This window comes from Ambystoma mexicanum, chromosome 1p (genome assembly GCF_040938575.1).
Source record: "Ambystoma mexicanum isolate Mex_15411 chromosome 1p, UKY_AmexF1_1, whole genome shotgun sequence".
NCBI classification, from domain to species: domain Eukaryota; kingdom Metazoa; phylum Chordata; class Amphibia; order Caudata; family Ambystomatidae; genus Ambystoma; species Ambystoma mexicanum.
Genome location: NC_090921.1, coordinates 714,535,214 through 714,551,959, shown reverse-complemented (window position 1 = coordinate 714,551,959; position 16,746 = coordinate 714,535,214). Strand labels below are relative to the sequence as shown.

Genomic DNA, 16,746 nt, shown 5'->3' with positions numbered 1-16,746 from the left:
CAGCACTGCGCATGTGTCAGGAGTGTAGTGTCTCTGTGGATTGACTCATCGGAGGAAACCGAACGAGTACGATCACAATGTCAAGGAGGAGTTGTCTCTGTCATATATCTCGCATAGAGGCATTAGTCAGAGGATATATGTCATGGACAATTGTGATAAAATGAAAAAGTCGAGAATAGTTTAGATAACACAAGTGTGATGAGCAGACATGCTTATAAACTATGGTACATATTGCTGATTATCACAGTACAAGGGGTTAGCTGTGTTGTTAACAAGGTGGCATGAGTAAACAGCGGTCCATTGATTTTAACATTTTTACATCTAGCACGTGCATGTTGTGGTGATCACAAACCAAGGCAAAGTAAGGTTTTGTAGCAATGTAGCAAATATCATCAGTAATTCAATGTTGGCATATTTTGTCCTCATACCTATTCTGATGTAGTTACAAGTACTGGAGACAACACAGGTTGACACAATGCTGCAGTAGCTGCTCTATTTGTTGAAAAAGAGATTCCATTCAATTGAAATGTTAAGGCCCTGTTTGACAGAGTCTAAACGATAAATCAATTTCTGCTCGAGTTTGCGCAGGGCAAGGTCTCTATTGGCTCCGCGAAAGGGATTGCCCACTGTTTGTATTATTGCCCAGAAGATATCATTGTTGGTATGATCTTTGGCTTTAAAATATGCCACCAGGGGTTTGTCCTCAACTTGGTTGCGCACAAAAGCACGGTGTTCGCAAATGCGTTGCCTTATTTCCCTTTTGGATTTACCTACATAGTTAAGGTCACAGGGACATTTGATTATGTATACAGACCATTTGGTTTTGGAGTATGTTAAGGAATTCATTGTCCAAAGGTTTCCTTTTAAATTGATAGTTTTTAGATTAGTTGTTAAAGTGCAGACAGAGCAGTTGCCGCATTTGAAGTGACCTTTAACTGGCGGAAAGTGCCATAGTGTGGTTTGTTGGTTGCTTGGTGCGTCCACTTCGGTATACGTATGTACAAGGTGGTCTTTGAGATTGCGGCTGCGTTTAAATGCAAATCTTGGTTTCTCTGGTTTGAAGGAATCAGTCTGGAGTTTGTCCCAATGTTTGAGGACCACTTTTTTGATGGAATTGCTTAATGGAGTGAAGGTAGTGACGCAGGTCATCTTGCTACTCAGTTGTTCTCTTTTTGTTGGTGTGAGGCAGGACTCACGGTTTGTGTGTTTAACACTCTTTCTGGCTTGACGGACTATGTGTTTGGCATAGCCTCTTTCCTTCAGGCGGGTGGCTAGTTCTTTACTTTTTGAAACGTATTGGTCTAGTGTAGAGCAGTTACGTCTTATTCGTAGAAATTGATTTGTTGGCCAGCACAGTCAACCCAACCCTCCCTCTAGCAACTCCCTTCACATATGGTACTCCTCTTCCAACACATTTGTGCATTCACATTTAGACAGCAAAGATGGGAACATGGCACCAGAACTGGATGGTTTTGATGGGTTATATAGTGATTATAACTAAATGAAAATAACAAATAATTTCTATAACGAAGGAGGGTCGTAGTTTACCACCATGCTGTAAACGCACAAGGCTGAAAGCTCCTGCTCTATCCGTGCAGAGCCGCAACAGAACAAGAACACACACGTACAATCCAACAGTAATTATCATTATGCGAATACCCACTGCACTTGTGGAGCAGCAGGATTTGTGTGAAATCTGTGAGAGAGGTGATCAGGCTAGGCGCCAAATCTCACTAACGGACTCCGTAAAAGCCAGCGTTCCCAAGATGGCAGCCCGGACATAACAACGTAGGAAAAGACAGGACCGGTGCGTCATGTAAAGTCCAAAGAAAGCCTGAAATAACTGCCAGCTGGGTACACATAGAGGAAGAAGCATAGCGTGAGGCTGCTGAGACCATAAAGCCAGTAGGTGTGCATCCTTCCCCATCAACACACACCGAATGAAACAATAAAAGTCTCACTGGGGGAGGGACAACACACGCCACAGGGAAACTGAAGAAGTGACAAATTAGATTGCCTACCCCTGCGGAAGAGCACTCCACTGGCATCCCTGTCCACCTTCAGGAGGAGGACCACAAAAACAGGGCCGCAAAAGACCGTCCGGAGACTGCTATATAGCGAATGAAAGCACACAAAGTGCTAGGGACAACCCAGACAAGCTACGCTCCGCGCCCCAGAGACGCAGCAAAAACACACACATTGAGCAATAAAGAAGCAGTACCAGGCTATCTCTGCCTGCGCTCCAAAAGTGAGTGTTGGGCTCTCAACCCACAGTAAGAAGAGCCAGTTTAAGCATTCTATGGACATACAATAAGAAAGCTGATCCAATGCCAGAAACAAAACAGATTAACGCTGATAACAACAGCAAATTACCCAAGTAATATAAAGGGTAAAACACAGAAAATTGTTCAGTGCTGTTCCATCAGACTCACAAGGTATTAACTAGCAGAGTCGAGATACAGCTCAAACTGTGCCATAACACACTCCTGAAGACCAGAGTGACCAGAGGCAAACACAGAAGTCCATACCCTAAACAAATCTGTGGGCTGGACGGGCAGACCTGCCCCTGAAAAAGCAGTAGCCTAAATGAAACGCAATATGCCCCCTGTCCGATAGCGACCCCCATAGGCCGTCCAAAGCCGGGAAAAGCAAAGCTAAACAAAATACACTCAAGGCATATACTACAACTTTACTTCCGACACAAGGACCAGCAATGGACCTGCAGCCAAATAGCACAACGACAAATCAAATAGCAGAAAATCCTACAGGCCATTGCTGCCCTAAAAACCTCCCTCGAATCCAAGGTGGACTCCATAATTATAGACATGGGTCTCCTGCAACAGGACGTCAGAGAATTGTCGGATAGGACAGGAACACTGCAGAAACAAGCCACAGAAAACACGACACAATTAAGACCACACTCAGCGACGTAAAGACTCTACAACAACAAGTCGCAAACTTAGAGAGCAGAACGGATGAAGCAGAAGGCAGAACCATAAAAAATAATGTCAGGATAATAGGTTTGATTGAGGGGGAGGCAGGTACAGATGCAACAACTTAACGTTGAAAATATGCTGTTACAAGAAATAGGCCCAGGCAACTTGACACAAGGCTTCACGGTGGAACAAGCACATAGAGCATTAAGCAGAAGACCTCCACCAGGCGCCGCTCCCCGACCGATAATTGCCAAAATTATGAATTATAGAAATATTGTCTTTCTTCAGAACCGGAGGCAGCATAAGAAGGGCGTCAACATCAATGACGGCGTACCCAGACTACACCATACAAGTGCAAAAGCGTGAAATGCAGTTTGGCTCGGCCAAGGAGAGGCTACGCAAAGCCAACCTTAAATACATGTTGATGTACCCAGCCAGATTAAAAGTCATATACAAGAACTGCACCCTTTTCTTTGAGTCCCCGGAAAGTACTCACAGCTGGTTAGATAATGAGAAACTGACTCCAGGTCAGGAGTGTTGACTTTACACCTTGTACAAAAGCTCCATTTGAAATGTACAGAGAATAGACTAGGAACGTGCTCCACGGTACTATCAATAACCAAAAGACATATTACATTAACACTGACTGGAATAAGCATCAGCTACCTTGTCTAGTGTCTTTTTCTTTAATACGATATAAGGTAAAAAAAAAAGCAGGAAAAAAGCAACGAAATCCTGCTAGCAGAAGTGTAGAGTAGCCCGTGCCCCAAGGTAGCTACACCTTGTTAGGGTACCAGCAGTTGTGCATACACCGGCGCACTCCGGCCACTGCAGACATTGTTGAGGCAGCACCAGAGTGTAAAGAAGGTTCGCCTGAGCATGCTAAGTATAGCTGGGAAATTATTGGGATTTGGGGGAGGGTTATGGATGGAAAGCTATTACAGGGGTTCACTTGAACAGCCATAGTATTCACCCAGGAACAATAGAACCACCATGTTGTTGGTTCATGAAACGCACTGGAGACATGTGATTCCTGGCACGCAATCCCAGAGATCGGACCACGAGGAACACACTCCTCGTTATAGCATGAATGGAAGGCCTTAGATCAGGGGTGCACAACTGATTTTGACAGACGGCCGAAAGTACCCTACATGATGGCTATAGTGGGCCGAAAGGTAAATGTGGGTGGGGCGGTTGGCGTGGCGTGGCAGGAGGCTTTTTCAACCCATAATTTTTATTAAACACTATGCCCCATGGCTCCCACCCCTCATGCAAACACCATGCCCCAAGGCCCCCACCCCTCAAGCAAACACTATGCCCCATGGCCCCCACTCCCCAACCAAACACTATGCCCCATGACACCCACCCCTCATGCAAACACTATGCGCCAAGACACCCACCCCTCATGCAAACACTATGCCCCATGACATCCACCTCTCATGCAAACACTATGCCCCATGACACCCACCCCTCATGCAAACACCATGTCCCATGGCCCCCACTCCCCAACCAAACAATATGCCCCATGACACCCACCCCTCATGCAAACACTATGCCCCAAGACACCCACCCCTCAAGCAAACACTATGCCCCATAGCCCCCACTCCCCGACCAAACACTATGCCCCATGACACCCACCCCTCATGCAAACACTATGCCCCAAGAAACCCACCCCTCATGCAAACACTATGCCCCATGACACCCACCCCTCATGCAAACACTATGCCCTAAGACACCCACCCCTCAAGCAAACACTATGCCTCATGCCACCAAGCATGCACCATGCATACATACTCATACAGACCCCAACGCCCCCACCCCTGCATACAAACTAACAAGCATACACCATGCACCCATACAGACCCGAACCCCCACCCCCAACTCAGCACACAAACCCACAAGCATACACCATGCACCCATACAGACCCGAACCCCCCACCCCCAACTCAGCACACAAACCCACAAGCATACACCATGCACCCATACAGACCCAAACCCCCACCCCCAACTCAGCACACAAACCCACAAGCATACACCATGCACCCATACAGACCCGAACCCCCCACCCCCAACTCACCATACAAACTCATAAGTATACACCATGCACCCATACAGACCCAAACCCCCACCCCAACTCAGCACACAAACCCACAAGCATACACCATGTACCCATACAGACCCGAACCCCCACCCCAACTCAGCACACAAACCCACAAGCATATACTGTGCACCCATACAGACCCAAACCCCCCACCCCAGCACACAAACTCACAAGCATACACCATGCACCCATACAGACCCCACCCCCAACTCACCATACAAACTCGCATGCATACACCATGCATCCATACAGACCTGTACCCCCCACCCCCCAACTCACCAAACAAACTCACAAGCATGCACGCATACAGACCCGGACCCCCCACCCCCACATCTCAACATACACTGAACGTGCACATAACAACAACAAACATTCAGGCAGACACGACCCCTCCAACCACCCCCCCTCCCAGCATCTCAACATACACTTCACTTGCACACAAACACATTCAGGCAGACCCGACACATACCCCACCCCGCATCTCAACACACACTGCACTTGCACACAAACACATTCAAGCAGACCCGACACACACCCCACCCCCGCATCTCAACATACACTGAACTTGCACACAAACACATTCAGGCAGACCCCCCACCACCCTCCGCATCTCAACACACAATCCACTTGCACACAAACACATTCAGGCAGACCCGACACACACCCCACCCCAGCATCTCAACATACACTGAACTTGCACACAAACACATTCAGGCAGACCCGACCCCCACACGCCCTCCGCATCTCAACACACACTGCACTTGCGCACAAACACATTCAAGCAGACCCGACACACACCCCACCACGCATCTCAACATACACTGAACTTGCACACAAACACATTCAGGCAGACATCCCCCCCCCTCTGCATCTCAACACACAATCCACTTGCACACAAACGCATTCAGGCAGACCCGACACACACCCCACCCCAGCATCTAAACATACACTTCACTTGCACACCAACACATTCAAGCAGACCCGACACACACCCCACGCCCGCATCTCAACATACACTGAACTTGCACACAAACACATTCAGGCAGACCCGACCCCCCTCCACATCTCAACACACAATCCACTTGCACACAAACACATTCAGGCAGACCCGACACACACCCCACCCCCACATCTCAACATACACTGAACTTGCACACAAACACATTCAGGCAGACCCGACCCCCACACACCCTCCGCATCTCAACACACACTGCACTTGCACACAAACACATTCAAGCAGACCCGACACACCTCCACCCCCGCATCTCAACATACAATGCAGACATACAAATACAAACACACCCGACACACACCCCCACCTCCGCATCTCAACATACATACAAAAACAAAAAACACAGTCAGGACGGACCCGAGACAGACACACACACACAAACATACATCCCCCCACCCCCACCATGTACTTACCAAGACATGCTGGAATGCTGGCGAGGCTTCTGGCACTACGGCTGGCGTGGCAAGCAAGGCTGAAATGCCTTCCGGCATCAAGCCTTACTGGCCACGCCAGCCGTAGTGCTGGCACTCCATTGGTGCAGCACACACGCACTACGTGGCTCATAGGAGCTGCGTGGTTCGTGTGCAGTGAACCAATGAGGGCCAGTGTTTTGTCCGGCCCGAAAGACAACAAAGACTTTCCTAATGGAGGGCGGCCGATGCTGCTTGCGGGCCGCCCTCCATTAGGAAAGTCTTTGTGCCTCGCGGGCCGACAAAACAGCATGGCGGGCCGCAACTGGCCCGCGGGCCGTATGTTGTGCACCCATGCCTTAGATTAATAACCTGGAATATCTGGGGATTAAATAACTATAACAAGAGAAACAGGGTTATGACATACCTACGGAGACAGAAAGTAGACATAGCGCTACTCCAGGAAATGCACCTCACTAAAGATAAACAAAACAAAATTGCACAAAATGGACAGGAAAGACGATAGGATCAACATACTCTACATATGTCAGGGGTGTATTAGTGTGGATTGCCCCAACAGTACCACTCCATATATTAAAAACGACAACAGATGACGAAGGCAGGATGATCATGATACATGGGTTTTTAGAGAAAAAAGAAGCATGCATTATAACACTTATGCCCCCAATCACAATTCCTCAAACTTCTTTAGATCATTGTACGAAAGGATAGGCTCATACAGGAGCTGCGCGATTATCTGGGGAGGAGACTTCAACTCTACACTAGATCCACTCCTAGACAGGTCAGGCAACAAATATACGCACCCCAATCCCCACCCCCGCCAAAGCACTGTCCAACCTGCTGAAATCATTTGAACTGCTAGACATATGGAGAACACTCCACCCACACTCAAGGCATTACTCGCACTATTCAGCTCTGCATAATATACACCCCAGGATCGACTAATTTTTTGCAGACACCGAAAGCAGTAGCAAGTTCTTAAAGGTTGAATACAAAGCACAGGTGCTGTCTGACCATGCCCCCCTCCTGATAACATGGCGTGTTGCCCCCCCAGGCAAAGGATTCCAATGTGGAGACTGCACAATGAGATGTTTAGAGAACATATACGTGAGACCATCCAAACTTACTTCGTACAAAACACGGGCAGCATAAAATCTGAGAATACTGTATGGGAAGCCTTCAAAGTAGTGATTAGAGGGAATGCCATCTCCAAATCGAGGGGTATGCAGGCGGTAATCACTAAAGACCTAATGGAGGCAGAGAAGAATCTGGAAAATATGGAAAAAGAGGAAACTAACTCAGACAGACGCTCCCCGAATACAACCAGGTTGAGACAGGAATGCATAGTACACTGGGACAGATTAGGCAAATTAAACTATGCCAGACACATAGAGAGACAATATGCGGAAGGAGATAAACCGGGCCGGCTGTTGGCCAGGTTGTACAAAAGTGATACTAGAAAAGGAATGATATACACAATAACTAATGGGGTGGGTGAAATATGCACCACACAAACAAATATAAACAACAGCTTCCTGGAGTACTATAAGGAGTTGTACACCCCTGTACGGATACCCCTGACGATTTGCAATCCGAACAATCCGAAGCCCTAGCATCAATAAACCTTCCAAGGCTTGACGCCTCAACTTGAACAGTTAGGAGTCCCCATTACCAGAGAGGAGCTGGTGTCCACAATAAGAGAATTACCTTCAGGTAAAACCCTGGGAGCTGATGGACTTCCAGGCAAATTTTATAAAGAATTTGCAGCAGGACTAGCAACACCGATCCTCAACGTGTTTAAGGAGGCATATGAAGTGGGCTCCCTACCAAACTCACTCAGAGAATCCATAATAATACCTCTCCCGGAGCCAAATAAACCCCCCACAGAGTGCAGTTCATATCGACCGCATTTGCTCCTAAACCAAGAAAGTAAGATACTGACCACTCTGTTGGCTAACCGACTAAAGAAAGTAATAGCAAATCCTATTCACCCAGACCAAACAGGGGACGTACCTGGTAGAAATACTACCTGGAACCTGCGCAGATTGCACCACATCATACACAGTACAAATAACCGAAAGGAACACTACGCAGTAGAAACACTGGACGCAGTAAAAGCATTTGATTGTATCAAATGGTCATGGCTTGAGGCTTCATTGCAGAAATTCGGTATTGGAACAGGCTTTATGAAATGGGTAATGCTAGTACACAACAAGCAAATGGCCAGATTAAAAATGGGCTGTCAGATTTCAGAGTGGTGGGAAATAGAAAAAGTTACAATACAAGGATGCCCTTTGTCTCCTATGCTTTTCATCCTAGCCCTATAATCGATAGCAGCATACCTGAGGCAGGAATTTAAAGAAGGTGACATCACAATACAGGGCACACGCCACTTGATTTCCATGTACGCTGATGACCGGCTCCTCTTCATACAAAATCCAGAAACAAACCTGTAATATATATTAGAGATCCTAGTCAGATTTGCAGAACTGTCTGGTATCGCGATTAGCCAAAGTAAGTCATGCCTGTTCCCCTTAGCAGGACTGAGAGATATAGCAGAATCTAACTTCCCATTGTTACAGATACACTGGTGTAAGGAAACGTTTAAATACGTAGGTATAGACATCTACCATCATCCTCCAAGGGAACACAAAACACACACCAAGCGCTACTTGGAGTTGAAAAGTAGATGGACTTTTGGGCACGGCAACCACTGTCACCTATGGGTAGGGCAGCTTTACTAAAGATGGTGGTTCTCCCAAGAATGCTGCACTTTTTCACTAACGTCCCTTACAATATACCCAAAAAGTTCTTTGCTGACCTAGACTCGACTTGCAGGAAATTCTTGTTGCACAACGGAAGATTGGCCCCATCTACACATAGCCGCCCATACGAAAGTAGAGGAATCGGAGCGCCCAACTTCGAACTGTAGTACTTAGCCAGCCAATTACAATTCTTAGTGGGATGGCTCTCAGACGAACCAACATTGGATCATACATTGCTGCAAGAGAGCAGTAAGCCCTTTTACCTTAAGGAAGTGCTGTGGCTACAAGATAACCACCTTGAACACCCTCCACTCCATTTGTTGACGCTAGACAGTCACATGTGGGAAGAACCTGCAGACTGCTGAAAATAAAGAATCCATTCTCCTCCCAAATCCCACTGGTAACTTTAGCGGCTAATAACCAACAAATAAGACGGAGTATACGCAAATTCTGGGAGCCCAGGGGAATAGCAACAGTCGGCAACCTATTCACAGATGATGCCCTAACTACCTTAGTAATTCAAACAGGGATACACAAAGGGCAACATGTAAAGTGCAATACACCAGTGAATGCAATTAAGAAGAAGTGGCATGACCTGAACAACCACATAGACTCCAACAGTGTAATAGGTACCCTATATGAGATTTCAGAAGGAGTACATAGCATCTCTAGATTATATGACCTGCTCAGCTCCATATCCACAGGCAAAGAGCTACACATAAGAAAGATGTGGGAGTCAGACTGTGAGGACGCAAGCTGGTCAAGGATATTAGCATACCACAAGCAGGTATCCAGAAATGCTAGGCTGCAACAGTTACAACTGTTTATCACCCACAGAGCGTATCTAACACCCCAGACAATATGGACATTTAAAAGCGCACCCACGCAACACTGCCCCAAATTTATGGGAGAAAATGTTGATATGCTACGCATGTTCTTGTCCTGCCCCAGGATCCGACATTACTGGGAACGAATAGCTGCTACATTATTGCAAGCAGACATAAAACTCAACGTCCAATCCCCAGCAGCCTGTTTATTGGGAAAATTCACGAGGTAAAAAACTACAACACACATATACAAATTGAAAGGTCTGACATATGTCCTAGCAAAAAGAAGGATATCTATGGGATGGAAATCCCAGAAAAAATTGACGGTGGAACCCTGGTGGGCAGACCTATACAAATGGTCAATGGCGTAAAACTCTGGCAGAAAGCGGTCAATAGAACACAACCAGACAATGGGACTAACCTGGAGCTTTGGAAAGCTTTAATACAAGCAGTGTTCTCCAGCATTGGATCTTTCATGGATTCACATGCTTAGAATATTCCCCGTCGTCAGGCTGGGAATCCTCGGTAAGTTATATAGACATTTTCCATAGGAAAACTTCCGACACTTTTGTGTCCTATCTACGTCGTTTTGGGCCGCGTACGGCAGCGCCACTAGGACGTAGAGGTATAAATAGTCCCGCCCTCGCGGCTCCCTCAGATTTCAACCGTCTTCCAAAGTAGTGGGATTACCTCGAGTATCTACTATTTTATTAGGTTGTGCATTCTTGTTCTTCTTCTTCTTCGACTGTTTCTTTTCGAAGAATGTCTGGAAAGGCATTATTTTGTCCGTGTGCTACATGCGGTCTTAAGTAAGTGTATGAAGGGGACGGGCATATGGACTTTATTTACTGTCTTCACCCTCATCATACGGCGGACACATGTGAGATCTGTCGGGGCTTCTCACAAAAGACCCTAAAAGACAGCAACAGACGCCTGGTTACTTGGCTCAATGACGGAGTGGGTGTGTACCCGGCATCGGAGGTAGGCTCTACAGCCTCGAGATCTAAGTCTCCTGTGCCCCCTTGTCACTGAGTGTCGGCGGAGCCTCCGGCGAAGAAATCGCGTTCATCTGAAAAACGCCCCTTGGAGAAACATCCTGCGAGGTCCTCCTCTTCATATAAGGCTTTGTCTTCTTCCTCCTCATCTAAAAAGGAGAGAAAAGACTCATCGAAATCCTCCTCAGGAGACCGTCATAAGTCTACCTCGAGTCGAGAGTCCTCGTCCCACAAGTCGAGTTAAAAAATGGGGGAACGCCTCAAGGCCCTGTGCCACAGACTTCACCGACGACGGTCCAATCGTCGACGCATGGTTTGTCTTCGGCGACGGCTCTTCCTACGGCTATTTCGTCAGGTCTAACGGCGCCTATGGAAAAGATGTCATCGTCGACGGTGGCCCCGTCGATGGGATGGCAACCGGAGGTTTTTTATCCGATCCTGCCTGAGGCCTTGCTGCAACCAGAAGCGGCTTTCTCCATCTCGTCGGCGGAAGATGACCGTGGTCCGGTCGCACATCCAACCGATCTGGGATTACAACCAACTGGTTCGGTGTCGCTCTCGAGTGGAAGTGCCATTCCAGTTACCTCTTCCTTACTGAATCCCCAGACAGTTCTGTCCCTGGAGGTGTTGAACACATTACAGAAGCTGTTGGAGCGGTTGGACACACGGTTACCTCGGCTTAGTGTCCCGACAGTGTTACTGGCTTCGCCAGTCGTCGACGAGCCAGGCCCGGCTCCTTGCCCTCCATCCAGAATTCCTACCGCTTACCCGGTTGAGGAAGATCGTTCTCGTCCACAGGAAGAAGGAGAACTGTCAGAGTCGGAACGTGAAGGTTCGGGTTCAGACATCTCGTTATCCCCCTCAAGGGACCCTACATGGGACTCTGAAGCGGAGATGGAAACTCCAAAGAGTCCGGCGCAGCCATCACCACCTGATGACGTGGGTGCTTTCCATGCCATGATGGGTAAGGCATGTGCAGAGTTTGGCCTAGTCCCAGAAGAAGAGAAAAAATATTGTTTTCTTTTCGATCATATGGGCAAGAGAAGAAAGTCGATATTTGCTATCCCCATTTTAGACCATGTCTGGCAGGAGGGACTGAAAACCATGCGTCATCCTTTTTCGGAGCCGGCATTAAAAGGTCGATTGGAAAAGAAATTCAAGGCTCCGGAATCGACTCCCAAGTGCTTGACGTCTCAACCTTCGCCGGAATCAGTGGTATCCACCGCGGCGGCCAGAAAGGCAAGGTCGCAACACAAATGCACGACCCCGCCAGACAACGAAGCCAGGAGACGAGATGCTTTTGGGAAGAAAGTGCTATCGGTTGGAACGACTACAGTTAAAGCAGCCAACTCCCTGGCTATTATGGCCAGATATGATAGGGAGATGTGGCATTGTCTGGCTCCTATCTTGGACCATCTGCCGGAAGAACACAGGAAATCTGCCATGCTGCTCGTAGGTGAGGGAGAAGAGGCTTCCAATCATTCCATTAACATTGCTGTCGACCTGGCGGAATCAGGCTTTAAGCAAATCAACAATGGCGTAGTGTTACAAAGGCAAGCCTGGCTTAAGTGCACGACGTTCAGACCAGAGGTACAATATAAGGTAATGGATATGCCGTGCGAAGGAGAACACCTGTTTGGGGAGAAAGTGGATGAAGGGCATGAAAGAAGATTCTGACACGGCTCGTTCCCTTGGAGCCCTCCAGAGTGGTAGGAATTTTCGTCCCTTTCTTCCTTTCAGAGGAGCATCAGGTAACTCCCGGTTTGGATCATCTAGAGACCGAGGTTTCAGCAGACCCTCCTACTCTTCCCAAGGCTACAGACGTGCAGCCCAAGCTACTCGTAAAGGCAGAGATTACCAAACCTCCAGACGACGAGGTGCCTACTTCTCGTCGACGTAGGATAAACAGACCAAAAGCCAGCAATGACAATTTACAGGACGTCCTGGGGGGCAGAGTGTCTCGTCACGTCGACGAGTGGGCGCGCATAACAGACCAATGGGTTTTGGACACGATACATCTGGGCCATTCTCTACAGTTCAAGGGCAAGCCACCACGCATTCCACTGGTGTTCTCGACGCAGCCCCACCTTCAAATACTAATGCAAGAGGTGGCGCTTATGCTGCAGAAAGGGGCTATAGAATTGGTCCCGGTGGCAGAAAGAGGACAGGGAGTGTACTCCCGTTACTTTGTCGTCAAGAAACCCAATGGAAAATGGCATCCCATTCTAGATCTACGAGCTCTCAATAAACTGCTCAAGAATCTAAAATTCAAGATGCTTACACTCCAAGAGGTGATCCGTTCGATACAACCGGGAGATTATTTGTCATCGCTAGACCTTCAGGACGCATACTTCCATATCCCGATGCGTCAACGACACAAAAGGTTTCTACGGTTCGTCATCGGACTAACCCACTATCAGTTCAAGGTCCTCCCGTTCGGACTGAAATCGTCCCCCAGGACGTTCACGAAATGTCTGGCTCCAGTAGCAGCCTGGTTAAGGAAAGAAGGTCATCATGTGTACCCTTATCTGGACGATTGGCTAGTGAGGGGATTGTCTCCGGAAAGGACACAGGAAAGTCTGAATGCCACCATGTGCCTCCTACAACGTTTGGGCTTCGCAATAAACTTCGAAAAGTCCTCCTTATTGCCATCAAGGACCTTGGTCTTTCTGGGGGCGGAGTTCCAGACGCAGTCAGGACTGGTAAAGCCATCCGTCGAAAGGGTTCTGAAACTACAGCAAAAAGCATCGGATTGGAAAGTCGACACCAGAGTGTCAGTGCGAAGGTACATGTCCCTACTGGGGACCATGTCGTCCTGCATACCCTTAATCAACAATTGTCGTCTCTTCATGAGGCCGATTCAGGAATTCTTGGCGGATCGATGGGCACAGAGTCAAGGGAGCTGGTCGGACAAATTGACCATCAACAGCAAGCTCGTGCAGGCGCTTCAATGGTGGAGAGTTTCCATAAATCTGACAAAGGGAATGCCCTTGCTGGAACCGGTGTTCCAGAGGACAGTGGTGACGGATGCTTCTCTAACTGGATAGGGAGCTCATCTGGATTCCCTACAGGTTCAGGGTCATTGGTCATCGGAGGAGTCCGGCCTTCATGTCAATGTGCTGGAGTTAAACGCGGTGCGTTGGGCAATGAAATCCTTTCTTCCACGGATAAAGGGATCACTTGTACGGATTATAACAGACAACACAACAACAATGTTTTATCTAAGAAAACAGGGAGGAACTCGCTCCAGGACTCTGTCGACCAAAGCCCAGGAGATCTGGCATTGGGCCCTTCAGCAGAACATAGATCTATTGGCGTTCCACTTGCCAGGAGTCAGAAACGTGCAAGCAGACTCTCAGCAGGGAGATGAATCGACTACACGAATGGGAACTGAACGACCAACAACTACACCGTGTCTTCGAGAAATGGGGCTGTCCGGCCCTCGATCTCTTTGCAACGAGAGACAACAGGAAATGCCCACAATACGCGAGCAGGTAGCCACAGCAAGGCTCACTAGGAGAAGCGTTCTCTTTCCCGTGGACGGACAAGTTTCTGTATGCCTTTCCCCCGTTTCCACTCATACGTCGGACGCTGTAATGGATCCACAGATATCCATGTCGGGTGATCCTGGTGGCCCCGTACTGGGCCAGACAAGTGTGGTTCTCCGATCTACTCCATCTTTCAGCGGCAGAACCAATAAGGTTCCAGAAAATCCCGAACCTTCTGTCTCAAGAGAAAGGGGTTGTTTGGCATCACGACCGGACAGCCTCAGTCTGACAGCCTGGCTCCTGATTTCTCCGAGTTTGGTACGTTAGAGATTCCAGTGGACTGTCGTCGCATTTTGCAGGCGGCGAGGGCGCCGTCCACGAACGCTTCACATTCATACAAATGGAAGAGATTCTGCATATGGTGCGCAGGTCAACCAGGTTTGGTCCCGCTTAATATCACACCGGAACAGCTTCTACCATACTTGCTACTCCTAGCTCAAAAAGGCTTGTCTATTTCATCCATAAAAGTGCATCTGGCTGCCATTTTGAGATTTACTCGGAAGAGACATTCAACTCCGTTATTTAGTGACCGGCTGATTAAACATTTCCTTAAAGGATTGTTCCGAACCTTTCCTCCCACAAAAACGTTTCCTCCAATCTGGAGTCTTAACCTGGTTCTGGCAGCGCTGATGAAGGCCCCTTTTGAGCAGATGTCATCATTGAAATTTTTGTCGTGGAAATTGGCTTTTTTGGTGGCTATTACTTCGGCTCGACGACTGTCAGAAATACAAGCTTTAGTGATCGATCCACTGTACTTGAGGTTTTTCAATAATAAAGTCGTGTTGGCTACTAATCCTCATTTCATTCCTAAAGTGCCTACCATGTTCCATAAGCACTCTTCTATAGTGCTGCCGACGTTTTTTCCAACACCTTCGTCGGTTGCGGAGAAGACTCTCCATACATTGGACGTGAAAAGAGCTTTAAAATTTTACCTCCATCGCACTCAAAGCTTCAGAGACACGAGACAACTATTTGTGGCTTATGGCCCTTCGGCTAAAGGTAAACTGATCTCAAAACAAGGACTAGCCCGATGGGTGTCGTCTACTATTTCCTTTTGTCACTCAAAAGCCGGAAAACCGCTGGAGAAGCGTCCAAGGGCCCATTCGACGAGATCCACTTCTTCGTCGACGGCATTGTGGTCCGGAATTCCGCTGGGAGATATCTGTCAGGTGGCTTCCTGGTCGGTACCACACACGTTTACCCGGCATTATTGCCTCGAACAGCAACATGCTGAGGATACACAGATGGGTCGTGCAGTCCTACGGCACCTATTCAATAAGGTAAGCCCCAATTAAGGGGTCACATCCTTCGGCTAATGTACTTTTAAGTGTGGTGTTTTCACTGTTCACATACTATAATGTGATGTTTTGTCATGATAAATATGCATTATGGTTATTGTGATATTGGTTTGCATACACACCTCCAACGTTGGGGGATATTGCTAAACAATCTATTCTAAGCATGTGAATCCATGAAAGATGAAATGCTGGAGAAGGGAATAGTTTCTTACCTGTAACTCCATTTCTCCAGCATTGGTATATTTCATGGATTCACATGCGCCCACCAGCCTCCCCTATGCATGCAAACCAGAGATCCCCCCATACTACTTTGGGGGCCGAAATCTGATGGAGCCGCGGGGCTGGGGCTATTTATACCTCTACGTCCCAGTGGCGCTGCCGTACGCGGCCCAAAACGACGTAGATAGGACACAAAAGTGTCTGAAGTTTTCCTATGGAAAATGTCTATATAACTTACAGAGGATTCCCAGCCTGACGACGGGGAATATTCCAAGCATGTGAATCCATGAAAGATACCACTGCTGGAGAAATGGAGTTACAGTTAAGAAACTATTCCCTTCTCAACTGAATCCAAATAGAAGCAAGCTGTGCCTAGGATGAAAGGCACAAAATAAGTCCACACACAATAATAGAACTGCGAGCACATAAGAAGTGGTCCATATGCAAGACCTGGGAAGTTATAATAGACTGCGCAAGTAACTAGTTATATGTTCGGTTAGGCAGGAAGAGGGGTACATGTTAGGGAATTGGCAGATTGTTTAAGCAGTGAATGATCCATATAAAATGTGCACCTGCGTAGTACAAAAGTATGTGTTAAACTATCGAAAACGCAA

At 47.7% G+C, this 16,746-nt stretch overlaps 1 protein-coding gene across 1 annotated transcript in view; it reads left to right on the top strand.

The window, feature by feature from the left end:
* The window catches only part of SLC50A1 (solute carrier family 50 member 1), a 129,750-nt gene that overhangs the window by 93,354 nt on the left and 19,650 nt on the right, over positions 1-16,746 (top strand). The gene's annotated exons all lie outside the window — the stretch shown is intronic.